General features: G+C 40.9%; 1 pseudogene across 1 annotated transcript; it reads right to left on the bottom strand.

The window, feature by feature from the left end:
• Window positions 1-1,594: 1,594 nt before the first annotated feature.
• Window positions 1,595-8,840, bottom strand: LOC112435131 (putative polypeptide N-acetylgalactosaminyltransferase 8; annotated as a pseudogene). The gene is made up of 11 exons (XR_013099267.1): window positions 8,460-8,840; window positions 7,679-8,012; window positions 7,348-7,514; window positions 6,715-6,901; window positions 4,602-4,799; window positions 4,375-4,489; window positions 4,067-4,252; window positions 3,734-3,872; window positions 3,532-3,624; window positions 2,799-2,969; window positions 1,595-2,015 (listed from the first exon to the last, which is right to left on the bottom strand). The product of XR_013099267.1 is annotated as a putative polypeptide N-acetylgalactosaminyltransferase 8 (transcript).
• Between the last annotated feature and the right edge of the window lie 7,758 nt (window positions 8,841-16,598).

Raw genomic sequence — 16,598 nt, 5'->3', positions numbered from 1 at the left:
TTATTCCATGTTTCTTCGTGTCTCTCTGCTCCTCGCTCCATGTCCTCCATTTTGTATTAGTTTTCCCAGTTTAGGTTTATGTTCGGTTCTGCCCACACCTTGGTTTTGTGCACTGTAAATAAAACCCACTTGCACCTCCGCCATTGTCTGCTATTGGATCCTCCTTTCTCACCCTCCACACGACTGCCACCCCAGCCGTGACAGTTTGTCCCGGACTTCAGCTACAATGAAAAAGACACAAAGCTGGATTTATTCTGTGTCTTTGCTGCACAGCTGCCTCTTCTCCTCTCATCCTCTCCCCCTCCCTCTCCTGTTTCTACTTCAATCATGAATCTGATCAATGATCAGCTGATCGGCTCTCTTGTTTGTTTATTGCTCACTTTGCGCCAGAAAGAGGAAACCAGCGGATGTCGCGCTAAACAACAGCAGCACGTTTAAGCTTGATCAGCTGTTGTTAGAATTTATTTAATATTACTTTCTAGTATCAGCTGATGTTTGCTGGAGCCACAGCTGTAAAGCTGCTGGTCATGATGTCGGTTTGGTTATGTGGTGAGAGGGAAACATGAAGATGAAACCAGGAGATGTCCTTACTGAATCATCAGAGCTGAACAGGTGATGGAGAAACAGGTTTACCTTTTAGGTGACATGAATGAGTTGAAGGGAAGTTATGAACTGTTTCTGAGAGACAAATAACACCGGGATCCTTTTTTAAGTAGCTGACAGCTGGTAACTGTGCAGGTGCGGATCCAGCAAAGTGTTGCCAGGGGTCCATGCAGGGCATTAAAAGGAAGAGGGGGGCACAAAGAAATACTTTCTTATTCTCATTTAAAATGTCTCACTTTTAAAAAAATAATTATCTGAATCTTACAACAAACGATTGATAGATTGATGCATATATACCATCAGAACAGTGTACATCACTGTCACAACGGCGTTTATTTTCATTCAAAGGCTTTATGATTTTTCCTATAATGGCGGCCGCTCTCTAGTCAAATTCCCCGGGACGATTTTTTTTGTCCCAGTCCAGCCCTGTATGCAGCTCATCTGCAGTCTGGTGTTACCTACATCTTCCTATTCAGAAGGCAGAATTTCAGAGTTCTGAGTACAATCGAAAGCACCACGACTGCAGTTTTTGTGTTGGATGTAAAAAGCAGGCTAGGATAGAATCAGGCGTGGGATTTCTCTCGTGGAAATGTGCACATTATTTTTTCCTTTCTATTGGTAGGTGGCACAGTGCACTTGTGGCAAGTAAGCAAGCTAGAAGACTGGCAATCTTGCTGGGTATCCAGTTATGGAAGCAACACATTAACAAGAGAATTCTGAGTAAAACCAAAGTTACTTTCCCTAGTAACTAGTTACTCTGAAAGTAACGAGTAACTTGAAGTAACTGAGTTACTTTTGATAGAAGTAACCAGTAATGTAACTAAGTTACTAATTTAAAGTAACTTACCCAACACTGGTCTCCACAGTGGTCTCCATTGTAGCTAAACATTTAATAAGTAAAGCAACATTTTGAAACCCCAATTTCCAAGCATGAGTTTTACTTTTACATGTACTGTGACAGAATACGTAAAGATGGATTTATTGTACAGTGTGTTGCAGACAAGTGAGGTGCAATTCATGCCACTTCTAGTAAGGGCATATATAACTGGAAACATCCTCCTAGGATTTTACGACTGTGTCCCTTTGTTTCGAATTTTGAAAAAGTCTCAAAGTTTGATGTTGTATTATAAAATGAAAATCTTTGGTAAAAAAAAATCACATTTCCTTTTTAGTTTTTTTTTTTTATAAGAACTTTGACATTGAAAATATTTTAAAGAAAATGAAATAATGTCCACAAGAGAGCATCCTGGAGTAATTTATCCACTGCTCTATGAGCGGAGTTCAAACACACTTTAAAACGGCTTGGCTATGTGTTGACTTTGCCATCTTTGACCTGTACATTCCCGCATTAGAAGTTTCTGGTTTGTAACTTCCAGGCATCTCTTTGTCTTTCTGTTCTTCAGTTCTTTGCCCTTGGAAAGAAAACACAAAGAGTTATAAATTCAGCCATTTTATTTAATTTTTTATTCATTTATTTTTTTTGCCTGCCCTGTCAAGATCTGTAACAATCAGAATTATTGTCTGAAGGACAAGAAAAATGCCCAACAGATTTATTTTCCCAAGTGGATCATTATGACTTTTGCTCTACTGTACCACTTGATTGTCATAGTTTATTCAATCTTTATTATTCATTTATTTTTTTTACTTTTAACTCATTACAATCAGAGCGGATAGGACCGGGGGATGGAAAAGAGAAAGAAGAAGAAAAGTCGGGAAGACAATTAACAAAAGGAGAGAGAAAGACAAATAGAGGAGAAGAGAGAGAGAGAGAGGAAAAAGACACTAAAAACTAGTTAGATAACCTAGTAAGAATAAGAAAAAACAAAACAGCACAGTAGGGAAATCACGGCAACAACCAACATAAGCATGAGTAACAGTAAATAATAAATACTGAATGTTACCGAGCAGCATACAAGACTGATAATGCATGATATGTTTAGGGGCAGCAGCCAACCAAGATAGTATGTGTCTGTGAGTACCTGTTTGTACACAGGCAGGTACTCAGGTGTGAGCACCTGTGTTTGTAAGCCCGCTTGTATTCCTATTCCATGGTTCTCAATGTAACTTACAGTTTGTTTAGTTAGGAGACAAACAGTGTTCATTCAACCTCTTCTGAGAAATAGTAAACCATAACTGTGCTCCACATATCCCGACTTTAAAAAAACATGGGTTAAAAAAACTTCATTATGTGGTACCTGAGTGAAGTCCCAGTATATCCCCATTCCTTTCTGCACAGCCTCCTTACAGTTGTACAGGCCAGGCTCAGTTTCTTCTGTGCCTATGTCAGCTAAACAGCGGTTGTCATTGTACTTATGTGCCTTGATGCCACCAATGTAGAGCTCACCCGTTCCACGATAATATGCCAACTTAAAAGATAAAAGAGACAAAGGTCAAAATGATATCAAGATGTAAAAAAGTTAAACAAATGACACAGACAACAGGGTTTCAGACCACAAGGGATGATCATAAGCATGTGTAACTTATGTATGTATGTGTTTTAATATACATAATAAATACACCTAATCTGAATTTGGCTCCGCCCTCCTTGCTTCCAGCAGGACTGCAAAATTAAACATCACTCTCTGGAAGTCCCATTCATTTGTTTTACATTTGTGCCTTTGTGATGGTTCTTGAGCTCAACCAGTGTGTAGCAAAGAAGGAACTTCAGTTTAAGCAACTTTGTGTTTCTGTGGACAAGAAATTATCTTAATGCCACTGCACATACACAAATGCATGTGCTTGGAGTGGGACATCCTGTGTGTGATTTAAAAATACCAGCCGCACTGGAAGCAGTCTCAGGTTGAACAAAGGTTTAAAATGGTTGACTTTTGTTGGTGTTTTTTGTTAGTTTGTTTGTTTTTATCTTAACTTTACGAATGCACCTCTGTTACTCATGATTCTGGACAAACATGTCACTACTTCACTTACTTGAGAAACATAATAGTGGCAGTTGTAGGCAATCGGTGTGTGACCTGGTACTGGACCTTGGTCTAGGCACATGTCAGCATCAAGGTTCTTCATCTGTCAATATGATGGATAAAAGCAAATCATGGAAAAACACAGATTCCCACAAATCCCGCAGGACTCGACTGTAACAAACTTACTAAGCAACAGAGAAGAGTCAACTTACTCCTCCATATGCGAGGAGGTCGTCCCAGGGATCCAGCTTAGGATACACATTATCCAGGTACCATTTGAAAGAGAAAGGGCTGAACTGTAAACCTGAGTTTCTTCCTCTCTGAAATGTCGCCTATGTCAATTCCATGATTCTGCAGGAACAAAGAAAAAGATGTGAATCGATTCATAGATTGTGACTGAGGAAGAATTTGAAGAAAGATTTTCGTTAAATGTCGATGCTGAAAACACAAAGAGCTCTCAAAGGCCTCATGATTCTGTGAACAGGAGAATGAAATATCCTTTAGAGAAAACATAATTTGCTGTTTGTGTCAGTGCCACAAAACACCTCAAATGGGATGTTCCAAGCCAAGTTAACGTTGTGCTTGTATTCATCCATCCAGATCTCTGCAACTCTGAGGGCATTTCTCTTCATGGCAGGACCCAGGTCAGGCATGTAGGGCTTGTGGGCCCTCTCGATGTGGGCGATCTTGGAACATGGAACAACTTCAACACTGCCTCCACATGTCCATACCTACATGAACAAAAAGTGCACCTTAAAACAAATACATATTTCATCATTCATGACTGCTCCACAACTCTTCTTTAAAATCATTATTATGAAAGAAAATTTATAACCATGTGGTCTTTACTCACACAAATTCCCAGCTCAACATTTTCTCCACCATACACTTTCATTCCTTCATCAAGGACTCCAATTTCCCCCAGAAACTTTCTATCAGCAACCAGGATCCCCATGACAGATGGACTCCTAAAGTCAAAGAAGAGAACTCCATTTTAACTATTGTACATTGATATTAGATCATAATGATAGAGTTAATATGGCTGTTATATTGTTAAACATTGATTTCACTTGAACTTACTTGCCAGGCAGTGAACCGTCATTAAGTTTGTAATACTCGGGTGTAAAACTCTCATACATGCACCACAGAGCCCAGTCGAAGGCGTGTGCACTGGGATGATATGTAGTAACCTTGAGATCATCAAAGCTGACTTTATCAAACACCGGGGAAACCACCACAGTTCGGTCAGCTTTAATCTGTGTCAGCAGAGGTTCAGCCCTGTATGAAGGAGGGGAAAAAATGATGGTTCAAAAAATGTTACATAATAAGTGGAAGTCACACCCTTAAAGACTTCAGTGGAAGCACACACCCAGCTGTCGCATTTAATGGTCACTTCACGTGATCTCTTTTATTTTTCAAAAGATACACCCACCTGTCAACTTTTAACTGATGCACAGGGTTGGGATGCTGTGACAGTTTGTTCTTTTAAAAATAATTCTTTAACAAAAAGATTGTCTAAGCAGCATCTGCGTCATCACCACCAGCACCATAACACAAGTTAATTACTGTCTCAGTAAATCTGCTCAATGGTTTGAAGACCATAGTGTGGTTGTACAGAGATCACTGCTCAGTGGGTTACTGGGAAGTTGCAACTGTGTGTAACGCTTGTGTGTTTAAGAAGGTAAACATGTTAATCTCAGCAAGTTTATTCTGAAACTATGGCACCAGCCAGCTATCCCATGTGGAAAAGATATATATAAATCTTATAAAGTTTGTATCTGTCTTGTGTGAAACTTGTATGAAAAGCATACAAGAGTGAAAACTAGGGATGGACATAAACGGTAGTAACCAGACCGAAAAGCAGCGCACATTTCGGTGCTTTATTTCCTGAGCTGTGATACACTTTAGATTCTAGCCAATCATTTTACGTTTCCGAGGATAGTAGGCGGGCCCAGGTACGTACGTTCTTTTAGAGCAGAGCTACAGATTAAAAATGCCCAAGGCAAAGTGGTCAAAGTCTGGCTGTACTTCACAGCAAAATATGCAAACTCAGCAGCAACAAGTGCTTTAAGCTGATACTGTGATACTGTCAAAGGAGGTAACACCTCGAATCTGGTGAAACACCTGGCGACGCATAGCGTTTTTTCTAAAAGCTGAGAAATGCGCCGTATTTGATAGCTTGCTGCGAGACCTCACACCGAGCACATCTACTGCGGGTGTGGTGCCTGTTATCGGACCCGGAGTTAGCAACATCCCCCAAAAACCCGAAGAATAGAGTCCTGGCCCCTAGCCCTGCCAGTGTAGCAGAAATGATGATGATGATGATGCAGCAGCAGCCGTTCTTCTCTGCGTGAGTAGCTTAATGTTGTTCGTGTGTAATTTACGTTGAGTAGGCTAACCACGTTATTACATTAATGCATGTAAGGTGAACTAGCAAACATCATCATAGCTACATGCGGCTGTCTTCTTGTTTGATGGCAGATACTCCCTTCACCCTGGCCAAAAAGGCTAAAATGACCAAAGAAAAAGTGGGAAACAGCTGAACATGAGAGGTTTTTGGACAAAGTTTGTGTTTTTTCCATTGTTTAAGCACTGCTTCCAGCCAAGAGTGATACCATATATGCCCCATAGCTGCAGAAAAGGCTAACATTGTTATCTTTTTACAAAAAAACAGCTGAATATGAGAGGTTTTTGGACAAAGTTTGTGTTTTCCATTCTTTAAGCACCGGTTTGAGTACCGTTTAAGCACCGGCACAGTTTCAAAAGTACCGATTTGGCACCGGTATCGGATAAAACCTAAACGATACCCATCCCTAGTGAAAACAGATATAAGATCCCATGAAAAATTATATAAATGAAACTTGTATGTTTTGGATAGTTACTAAAACAATATATGAAAGTAGCCACTTTCATTAGCAAATCATATGAGCCTTATTCACTATATGAAGTAGGCCAAATCTGATGCAAGTCTTTTATAAGTTTTTTTCTATTTCTTTTCCGTATGGGATGGCCTCAAGTCAGTGGTAGAAGTTTGTGATTGGTAAAGATATTTATGTCATAAATATCATATATAAATGTGTTCTATACTGCAATGTTGTAATATAATTAAAGAAACTATTAGAAATATCCTAATAACAGAAAATAAAACACCTAAACAAGTGAATGAAAGCATATATTTCTGCCATGTTCCTACCACATCTCATGGACTTCAATGTGTGCGTCCAGGATGGCCACCACGTCAGCAGTAGCAGCCCTCCACCCGGATACTCTGGCATGAGCGAGACCTCTCTGCTCACTGTGCCTCACTCTCACAATACGGAGATTCGGGTTCTCCTGCTCAAGCGACTTCACATAAACGTCAAGGTCACCCTTCAGATTGTCTGAATGGAAAAGAGAAAATTATTCGTTGTTTTTTTGTTTTTAGTTTGTTTTTTGTTTTGCTTTTCCCTGAATTTTCGGCTGGGTCAGTCATACTATAGTCAGTGATTTCTATCTCTGCCCTGCAACAGACAGGCGACATGTTCAGGGTGTAAACTGTCTTTAGCTGTATGAAAGTTGGGAGAGGCTTCGGAAGCTTCAACCAAGCACGAAAACTGGTTTGACTACAAACATGCATGACATGCTTGTGAATGATTACAAGTGTTTTGTACATCTAACAAATAATCTTTATTTAGCTTCCAATGATTAATTTGAACTGGTAGACATATACAGGAAAGGAATGTGAGAGGCGTGTACATAAGACAACAGCTACATTGTCAGTCTGCACTCATTGGCAGTAATTTGCATGGCCAATAATTAGAGTTGTTTTTTAAAATAACCAATTTACCATTAGAATTATGGTCATCCACCATTATTATCTCCTTCAGCAGGTTTTCAGGGGTGCGGTCGATGATGCTGCACAGGGCTCTTTGGAGAACAGACAGGGCTTCATCCAGGTAGATGAGCACCACACTGAGACTCGGCAGGTCCTTGGGGTAACTCTTTTTCAGACACCTATTTATTAAAAAGGATTATATGAAATGCCACTGTATTTGTTCAGAAATATGAAATATTTAGCAAGCGATAATCTGGGTGGACTTAGTTATTTGGATTTTCTTTTCTTTGCACGTACACGAGAGAGAATGAAAGATTAAAATCATGAAAAATGAAAGTTGTACCGAGGATCTCTGGTATCTGGAAGAGGTCGATCCAGAGGGAGGCGATCGCTCAGAAAAACATTGTACCCATACTTCTCATACAGGCTCTGAGCCTTTCTTTGGTCATCCTCAGAGAGATCTTCCCCCCATGTCTTGAACAAGTATGACTTAGGGAACAGTTTCTTAGGCTTTTTCATTTGGGCCTCCTCGGTTTGGGCTTGGATATTTGGATCACATTCCTTTTGCTTCTCTGCTTGCTGTTGGACCTCTGCTGATTTTCTGTGTCTGTGGCTGTCTTCTTCTAGCATCTTCTGCATGACATCCTGCTTTTTCTCAAAACGTCTGAGTGCATCGTCTTCGGTAGAAAACAACATCAGCAAAAACATGATCAAGGAAATGGAACAGTTAATATTCCTACTAAACAAAACAAACACTGCACAAAATAATGTGAAAATTACAACATAAAACACATTTATAGTAAAGGTACAAACACCTGTTATAATTTGACCTCATCTGTCGTTAATAACAAAAGTTCAGTTAAAAGCCATTTATTTATTTATTTTAATAACTGTACATACTCTTGTTCCATGACTGCCTTTTGTATTTTTTCTTTCTTTTTATTAATAAATATTCTAAAAACTTGTCATATCTTCAGTACATGTGTAGCCAATACCCTTTACTGCCTCTCAACTTATTTTTAAGATTTCAACTCCTTTTACTACTGGATCTCTTTTTTATTTGTGGTGCAAGTAATATAGGTACCATGAAATCATAATTAATATTAATATGTGACAGAACTCACTTAGATTGCTGATGCTTGCCTCCAGGTTGGATAAACTTTTGATCATATGCGGTGTGTCCAAATCTTTATGGGTATCCACACCAGGTTGGCATCTGTTCTTCAGAAACATGCCTAAAAACAAGAGGCCCACTATGGTCCCCAGTAAAAAGAATGGCCGCTTTGTCCACGCTCCCCTCATAGTGATAATACATAGAATGCCTAACAAGGGAATAACACCTCAGAGAACACGTACAGCAAAGCTCAGCTACTGACCTGACGGGATCGACTAGCTTGTACCTACTTTGCATTGTATAAAACGGTTGGGTTAACTCTACATGGGCAGACTCTTTGGCATCCCTGCCCACCCATTCAAGACACAGGTGATCCTTGTGTGCGCTGATGTCACTGCTCCTTTAATAAAACACCTGAAGTTCCATGTCACACCCTCATTTTTAACATACTGCTCAATGAGTAATAATAATAATGGATTAGATTTATATAGCGCTTTTCAAGGCATCCAAAGCGCTTTACAATGCCACTATTCATTCACTCTCACGTTCACACACCGGTGGAGGCAGCTACAGTTGTAGCCACAGCTGCCCTGGGGCAGACTGACCGAAGCGAGGCTGCCATATCGCGCCAACACCAGTAGGCAGTAGGTGAAGTGTCTTGCCCAACGACACAACGACACAACGACCAGGACAGAGAGCCCAGGGATCGAACCGGCGATCTTCCGGTTACAGATGCACTTCCCAACCCCCTGAGCCACGGTCGCCCTGAATAGACAACTGTTGTGAACATACACTTTGAATATATTGTAATTTTCATTTTACTGGCTGTTGATTGTTTGGGTAACATGCAACGTCTGTTGTCTCTGGCCCTACCAGATGGCTGGCCACACCTGAAGATCATGCCACGCACCTGCAGCTGATCGTCGGGGGAGCTATTTAAGACTGCATCGGTAATACCTATTAAAATACTGGAAACGCACGTCCCTCAAACTTGTACCAGACAGAACAAATGTCTAATTAAAATACCTCCCCCCCCCCAAAAAAAAAAAAAGTTGTATGATCTGTGTTGGAACTGAAACTGAGTAAGAAAAGAACAACATTTTAAAACTGCGATATTCAAGCATGATTTTACTATGTGTGTACTGGGACAGAATATGTGAAGGTGTATTTGTGGAAAACAGATTTGCTGTACAGTGTGTGGCTGCATGAGATATGCTGTTGTATTGAAAGGCAATGTAATTCATGCCACTACTAGTAAGGGCACAGGTAATTGGAAACATCCTGCTAGGATTTCAAATGCGTCACTTTGTTTCTAATTTTGAAAAAGTCTCAAAGTTTGCTGCTCTATCATGGACGAAAAATCTTTGGCACAAAATAATTAAATTTTTAGGATATTTCTTTAAAATAACAAATTTGACATTAATTCATTTTGTATAAACTATTTTCAATTTTTCACATTTCATTTTTAGATTTTTTTATGAGAACTCTGACATTGAAAATATTTTAGGGATAATGAAATAATGTCCACATGAGGGCATCCTGGTTTAATCTTTCCACTGCTCTATGAGCAGAGCTCAACCACACTTTCAAAGGGTTTGATTGTGTTTTGATTTTGCTATCTTTGACCTGTACATTCCTGTAATAGAAGTTTCTGGTTTATAATTTCCAGGTATCTCTTTGTCTGTCTGTCTGTAGCCATGTAGCCACACTCAGGTCATTCAACCTCTTCTGAGAAGCAGTAAACCATAACTGTGGTCCACATATCATGACTTTAAAAAAACCTCACTTAAAAAAACAAAACTTCATTATGTGGTACCTGAGTGAAGTCCCAGTATATCCCCATTCCTTTCTGCACAGCCTCCTTACAGTTGTACAGGCCAGGCTCAGTTTCTTCTGTGCCTATGTCAGCTAAACAGCGGTTGTCATTGTACTTATGTGCCTTGATGCCACCAATGTAGAGCTCACCCGTTCCACGATAATATGCCAACTTAAAAGATAAAAGAGACAAAGGTCAAAATGATATCAAGATGTAAAAAAGTTAAACAAATGACACAGACAACAGGGTTTCAGACCACAAGGGATGATCATAAGCATGTGTAACTTATGTATGTATGTGTTTTAATATACATAATAAATACACCTAATCTGAATTTGGCTCCGCCCTCCTTGCTTCCAGCAGGACTGCAAAATTAAACATCACTCTCTGGAAGTCCCATTCATTTGTTTTACATTTGTGCCTTTGCGATGGTTCTTGAGCTCAACCAGTGTGTAGCAAAGAAGGAACTTCAGTTTAAGCAACTTTGTGTTTCTGTGGACAAGAAATTATCTTAATGCCACTGCACATACACAAATGCATGTGCTTGGAGTGGGACATCCTGTGTGTGATTTAAAAATACCAGCCGCACTGGAAGCAGTCTCAGGTTGAACAAAGGTTTAAAATGGTTGACTTTTGTTGGTGTTTTTTGTTAGTTTGTTTGTTTTTATCTTAACTTTACGAATGCACCTCTGTTACTCATGATTCTGGACAAACATGTCACTACTTCACTTACTTGAGAAACATAATAGTGGCAGTTGTAGGCAATAGGTGTGTGACCTGGTACTGGACCTTGGTCTAGGCACATGTCAGCATCAAGGTTCTTCATCTGTCAATATGATGGATAAAAGCAAATCATGGAAAAACACAGATTCCCACAAATCCCGCAGGACTCGACTGTAACAAACTTACTAAGCAACAGAGAAGAGTCAACTTACTCCTCCATATGCGAGGAGGTCGTCCCAGGGATCCAGCTTAGGATACACATTATCCAGGTACCATTTGAAAGAGAAAGGGCTGAACTGTAAACCTGAGTTTCTTCCTCTCTGAAATGTCGCCTATGTCAATTCCATGATTCTGCAGGAACAAAGAAAAAGATGTGAATCGATTCATAGATTGTGACTGAGGAAGAATTTGAAGAAAGATTTTCGTTAAATGTCGATGTTAAAAACACAAAGAGCTCTCAAAGGCCTCATGATTCTGTGAACAGGAGAATGAAATATCCTTTAGAGAAAACATAATTTGCTGTTTGTGTCAGTGCCACAAAACACCTCAAATGGGATGTTCCAAGCCAAGTTAACGTTGTGCTTGTATTCATCCATCCAGATCTCTGCAACTCTGAGGGCATTTCTCTTCATGGCAGGACCCAGGTCAGGCATGTAGGGCTTGTGGGCCCTCTCGATGTGGGCGATCTTGGAACATGGAACAACTTCAACACTGCCTCCACATGTCCATACCTACATGAACAAAAAGTGCACCTTAAAACAAATACATATTTCATCATTCATGACTGCTCCACAACTCTTCTTTAAAATCATTATTATGAAAGAGAATTTATAACCATGTGATCTTTACTCACACGAATTCCCAGCTCAACATTTTCTCCACCATACACTTTCATTCCTTCATCAAGGACTCCAATTTCCCCCAGAAACTTTCTATCAGCAACCAGGATCCCCATGACAGATGGACTCCTAAAGTCAAAGAAGAGAAATTATTTTACAACTACTGTATATTGCTGTTATAATAAAAAATAAATTGAAATATAATGAGAGATAATAAGGCTGTTATGTTGGTTACACTGATTTCAGTTGAACTTACTTGCCAGGCAGTGAACCGTCATTAAGTTTGTAATACTCGGGTGTAAAACTCTCATACATGCACCACAGAGCCCAGTCGAAGGCGTGTGCACTGGGATGATATGTAGTAACCTTGAGATCATCAAAGCTGACTTTATCAAACACCGGGGAAACCACCACAGTTCGGTCAGCTTTAATCTGTGTCAGCAGAGGTTCAGCCCTGCATGAAGGAGGGGAAAAAATGATGGTTCAAAAAATGTTACATAATAAGTGGAAGTCACACCCTTAAAGACTTCAGTGGAAGCACACACCCAGCTGTCGCATTTAATGGTCACTTCACTTGATCTCTTTTATTTTTCAAAAGATACACCCACCTGTTCAACTTTTAACTGATGCACAGGGTTGGGATGCTGTGACAGTTTGTTGTTTTAAAAATAATTCTTTAACAAATAATTGTCTAAGCAGCATCTGCGTCATCACCACCAGCACCATAACACAAGTTAATTACTGTCTCAGTAAATCTGCTCAATGGTTTGAAGACCATAGTGTGGTTGTACAGAGATCACTGCTCAGTGGGTTACTGGGAAGTTGCAACTGTGTGTAACGCTTGTGTGTTTAAGAAGGTAAACATGTTAATCTCAGCAAGTTGATTCTGAAACCGTGACACCAGCCAGCTATGGCCTCAAATCAGTGGAATGAACAAGTGAATGAAAACATGCACTTTTGCCATGTTCCTACCACATCTCATGGACTTCAATGTGTGCGTCCAGGATGGCCACCACGTCAGCAGTAGCAGCCCTGCACCCGGATGCTCTGGCATAAGCGAGACCTCTCTGCTCACTGTGCCTCACTCTCACAATACGGAGATTAGGGTTCTCCTGCTCAAGCGACTTTTAAAGGTCACCCTTCAGATTTTCTGAATTGTATAAAGAAAAAGATCCTTCGTAGAACTTTTTGTTTGTTTTTTTGTTTTCCCAGGGTTTTTGGGTGGGTCATTGACACTACAGTCAGTGAGTCATACTTTGGCACTGCAACAGACAGGCGACTGTGGCGGGGCGTGGTCTGCGATGCTGCTGCAGGTGAGATGGATGCACCTGCATGGCATCTACTATCATGCCTCGCCAACTTAGAAGTCTTTGCTCAGTCTGAGTTGTTGTGTTGGTGATGTGTGCGGCTGGCAGCAGGAAAGCTGTGCCCGTTCGTGTGTGTTTAACAGCAACTGTGAAATAAAGCGTGCTGAAAAGCATTGAAATGTTACCCGGTCTGCCGTGGTTTATCACAGCAGACCTATTCAGAGTGTACACTGTCTCTTGCTGTATGACAGGTGGGAGAGGCTTCAGCCCTCTCATGAACCTGAACTGGATAAGCAAACAAAACTGAATGGCTAACTGGCTGGATTGGTGGATCATTTTAAATGAACCAAGCAAGAAAACTAGTTTGACCACAAACATGTGTGACATGTCACAGCTTCTGCAGGAAAAGTGTATTTGCAAAACCACTGTTTTAAAGGTTAACTGATTAGAGAGACCAAGTATGATTCAGTGTTTTGTAATTATCTGTTTGTAAATATATTGTGAATGATTAGAAGTGTATTGTGCATCTAACAGATAATCTTCAGTTACCTTTTGATGATTAGCTTGAACTAGTAGACATAAACAGGAAAGGAATGTGATAGGCATGTAGGGGAGACCGGGGACAGTTGTGACATTTCTGTCTGTATCTTGGAGATCTTTTAAGGTAGTGGATTCAAAATACAATGCAAAGTATTTACATGTCTCTGCTATTAAATAGTAGAGCTATTCTCTCTGCAACGCAGTTGATAATCGCATGGCATCGTCTCAAACACAAAGAGTGAAATGTTACTGTGATATTCTGGATTAGGCTCTTAAAAGGATCAGGACAGAAGGACGTGGATAGGTGCCTTTATTGAACAGCAGGACATCACACACTAACTTGTTGTTTCTTAGCGGTGCAGAAAACTACCCTTTTTTGTTGTTATATATTGGTCAACCAAGAACTAGCCCTGTAACAGGCACTTCTGTATTTTACCACTGGGGGGCAACAATTCACTCTATTACATTCCTCCCCTTTTAGATTTGTAATTGAAGTAAGCAACCCTTTAAAGAATGTATTTCACTGCCCCCACCAAAAAGAAATATTCTGTGGCCCTTACGAACAATGAACAAATGTAGCCATTACTTCCATTATTAACTCTTCACTTCTAAAATAACTGGCAGTAAATAACTAAAACATAACTACATTTTCAAAGATTCAGTCTCTTTGGGGGAACTCTGCGTCTCTCTGGGTATCTGCGTTCCACAGATGGGCTTTGGGTGGTTTCTGGGTTGGATACTGGTGGTTCATCGGTTGTCTGTTTAGGTGGTTCAGGAGGTAAGGAGTGTGATGTTAAAATCCCAGGTGGACTTGGTGGTATCTCTGGAACAACACTGTCCATAATCACTTCTGGCCGTCCCTCTGAAACCGGTGAAAATATAACTGGGGGTTTCTCCACAGTCTGTCTCCATGGTAACAGGTGGTCCACATGTATTGTGCGTGTTCTCTGTCCCTCTTGTATCAGGTAAGTAACACTTCCCATTTTCTTCAGAACTGTTCCCTGAGTCCATTTTGTTTCCCCCCCCCTGAAGTTTTGGATACGCACAGCGTCTCCCTCCGAAAAAACACGAACAGCTTGGGTTTTGTAATCATGGTGTCGCTTCTGCTCAGACTGTTTCTGTTCAATGTGTCTGCTTAGTTCAGGTTTCAGCAGGCTGAAGCGAGTCCGGATCTGACGTTTCAGGAACAACTCTGCTGGTGTACGACCCGTTACAGTGTGCGGTGTACTGCGATACATGATAAGGAAGTTTGCCAAACGATGACTGAGTGGCAATGTGGCCTTACCATCTGCTTCCAGCACATTTTTCATCAGGGATCGTTTCAGGATTTGTACTGACCTCTCTGCTGCCCCGTTTGATGCAGGATGATAGGCAGGAACAGCTGTGTGTCTGATCCCATTTAACTCCAGAAACTGATTGAATTCCTTTGACACAAGTTGAGGTCCATTGTCTGAAACAAGCTCTTCTGGAAGTCCATATGAAGCAAATAACCCTCTCAAAACCTCAATGGTGTTGTGTGAGGTAATGGATGGCATAGGGAACACTTCCAACCATTTTGAATGACTGTCAATGACAACTAAAAAGTACTGCTTGCCTTTTTCAGCGAAATCAATGTGAATCCGTTGCCAAACTCTCTCGGGCCACTTCCACGGATGGAGTGGTGCAACGGGTGGTGACTTCTGTACAGCCTGACAGACTGAGCAGCTTTGAACCAGTTCTTGTATATCACCATCACAGCCTGGCCACCACAGGTAACTGCGAGCGAGTGCTTTCATACGACAGATACCTGGATGTTCATGATGCAGGTCTTCCAGCACTTTCTGTTGGTAAACCGGTGGAATGATGACCCGTTGTCCCCAAAGAACACATCCTTGTTCTGCTGACAGCTCGTGTCTGCGTGTAAAGTAAGGCTTAAGTGATTCGTCTTGCATATAACTTGGCCACCCATTCATGGTGTAGCTCCAGACCTTGCTGAGGATTGGATCCTTCATGGTTGCTCTCTCAATGTCTTTAGCTACTATTGGTAGCTCTTCCACATGTGAGAAATAGAAGATACTTCCCTCAGCAGCAATGTTGTCTGGCGTATTCCGAGGTAGACGTGACAATGCATCTGCATTAGCATGTTCAGCTGATCTTCTATATTCAATGTCATAATTGTATGCCATTAGAATAAGAGCCCAGCGTTGCATTCTTAGTGCAGCGAGTGTTGGGACAGCTGACTTTGGCCCTAGTATAGCCAGCAGTGGCTTATGATCTGTTATGAGGGTGAATTTCCTTCCATACAGATATTTATGGAATTTCTTTACTCCAAAAATTATGGCAAGGGCCTCTTTTTCTATCTGGGCATACTTTCGCTCAGCTTCAGTTAATGTTCTTGATGCGAAAGTCACAGGCCTTTCCTCTCCATTTTCCATGACATGAGAGATGACTGCGCCCAATCCATAAGGTGATGCATCGCAGGCTAACTTCAATGGCAGATTTGTGCTGTAGTGCACCAACACTTTGTTCTGCAGCAGTAGACTTTTTGCATCCCTGAATGCTTTTGCACATTCCATGGTCCAAATCCATTTAGCATCTTTTCTCAACAGGTTATGCAAAGGCTGAAGAATAGTGGATGGATTTTCCAAAAATCGACTGTAGTAATTTAGAAGACCAAGAAAGGACTTCAGTTCAGTGACGTTTGTTGGTTCTGGTGCATTTGCTATGGCTGCTACCTTTTCCTCTAAAGGATGCAGACCATCCCTGTCAATACGATGTCCCAGGTACTCCACACTGCTCTGAAGAAAGTGGCACTTGGAAAGCTTCACTCTGACACCATGCTTCTCCAGACGTGTGAGTACTTCCTCCAACCTCTTCAAATGATCCCTTTCAGATGAAGCAGTGATGAGGATGTCATCCAAAAAGCAGGTGACATGCTCCATCCC

This window comes from Maylandia zebra, linkage group LG7, assembly GCF_041146795.1.
Source record: "Maylandia zebra isolate NMK-2024a linkage group LG7, Mzebra_GT3a, whole genome shotgun sequence".
NCBI lineage: Eukaryota > Metazoa > Chordata > Actinopteri > Cichliformes > Cichlidae > Maylandia > Maylandia zebra.
This window is presented reverse-complemented; position numbering and strand designations above follow the sequence as displayed.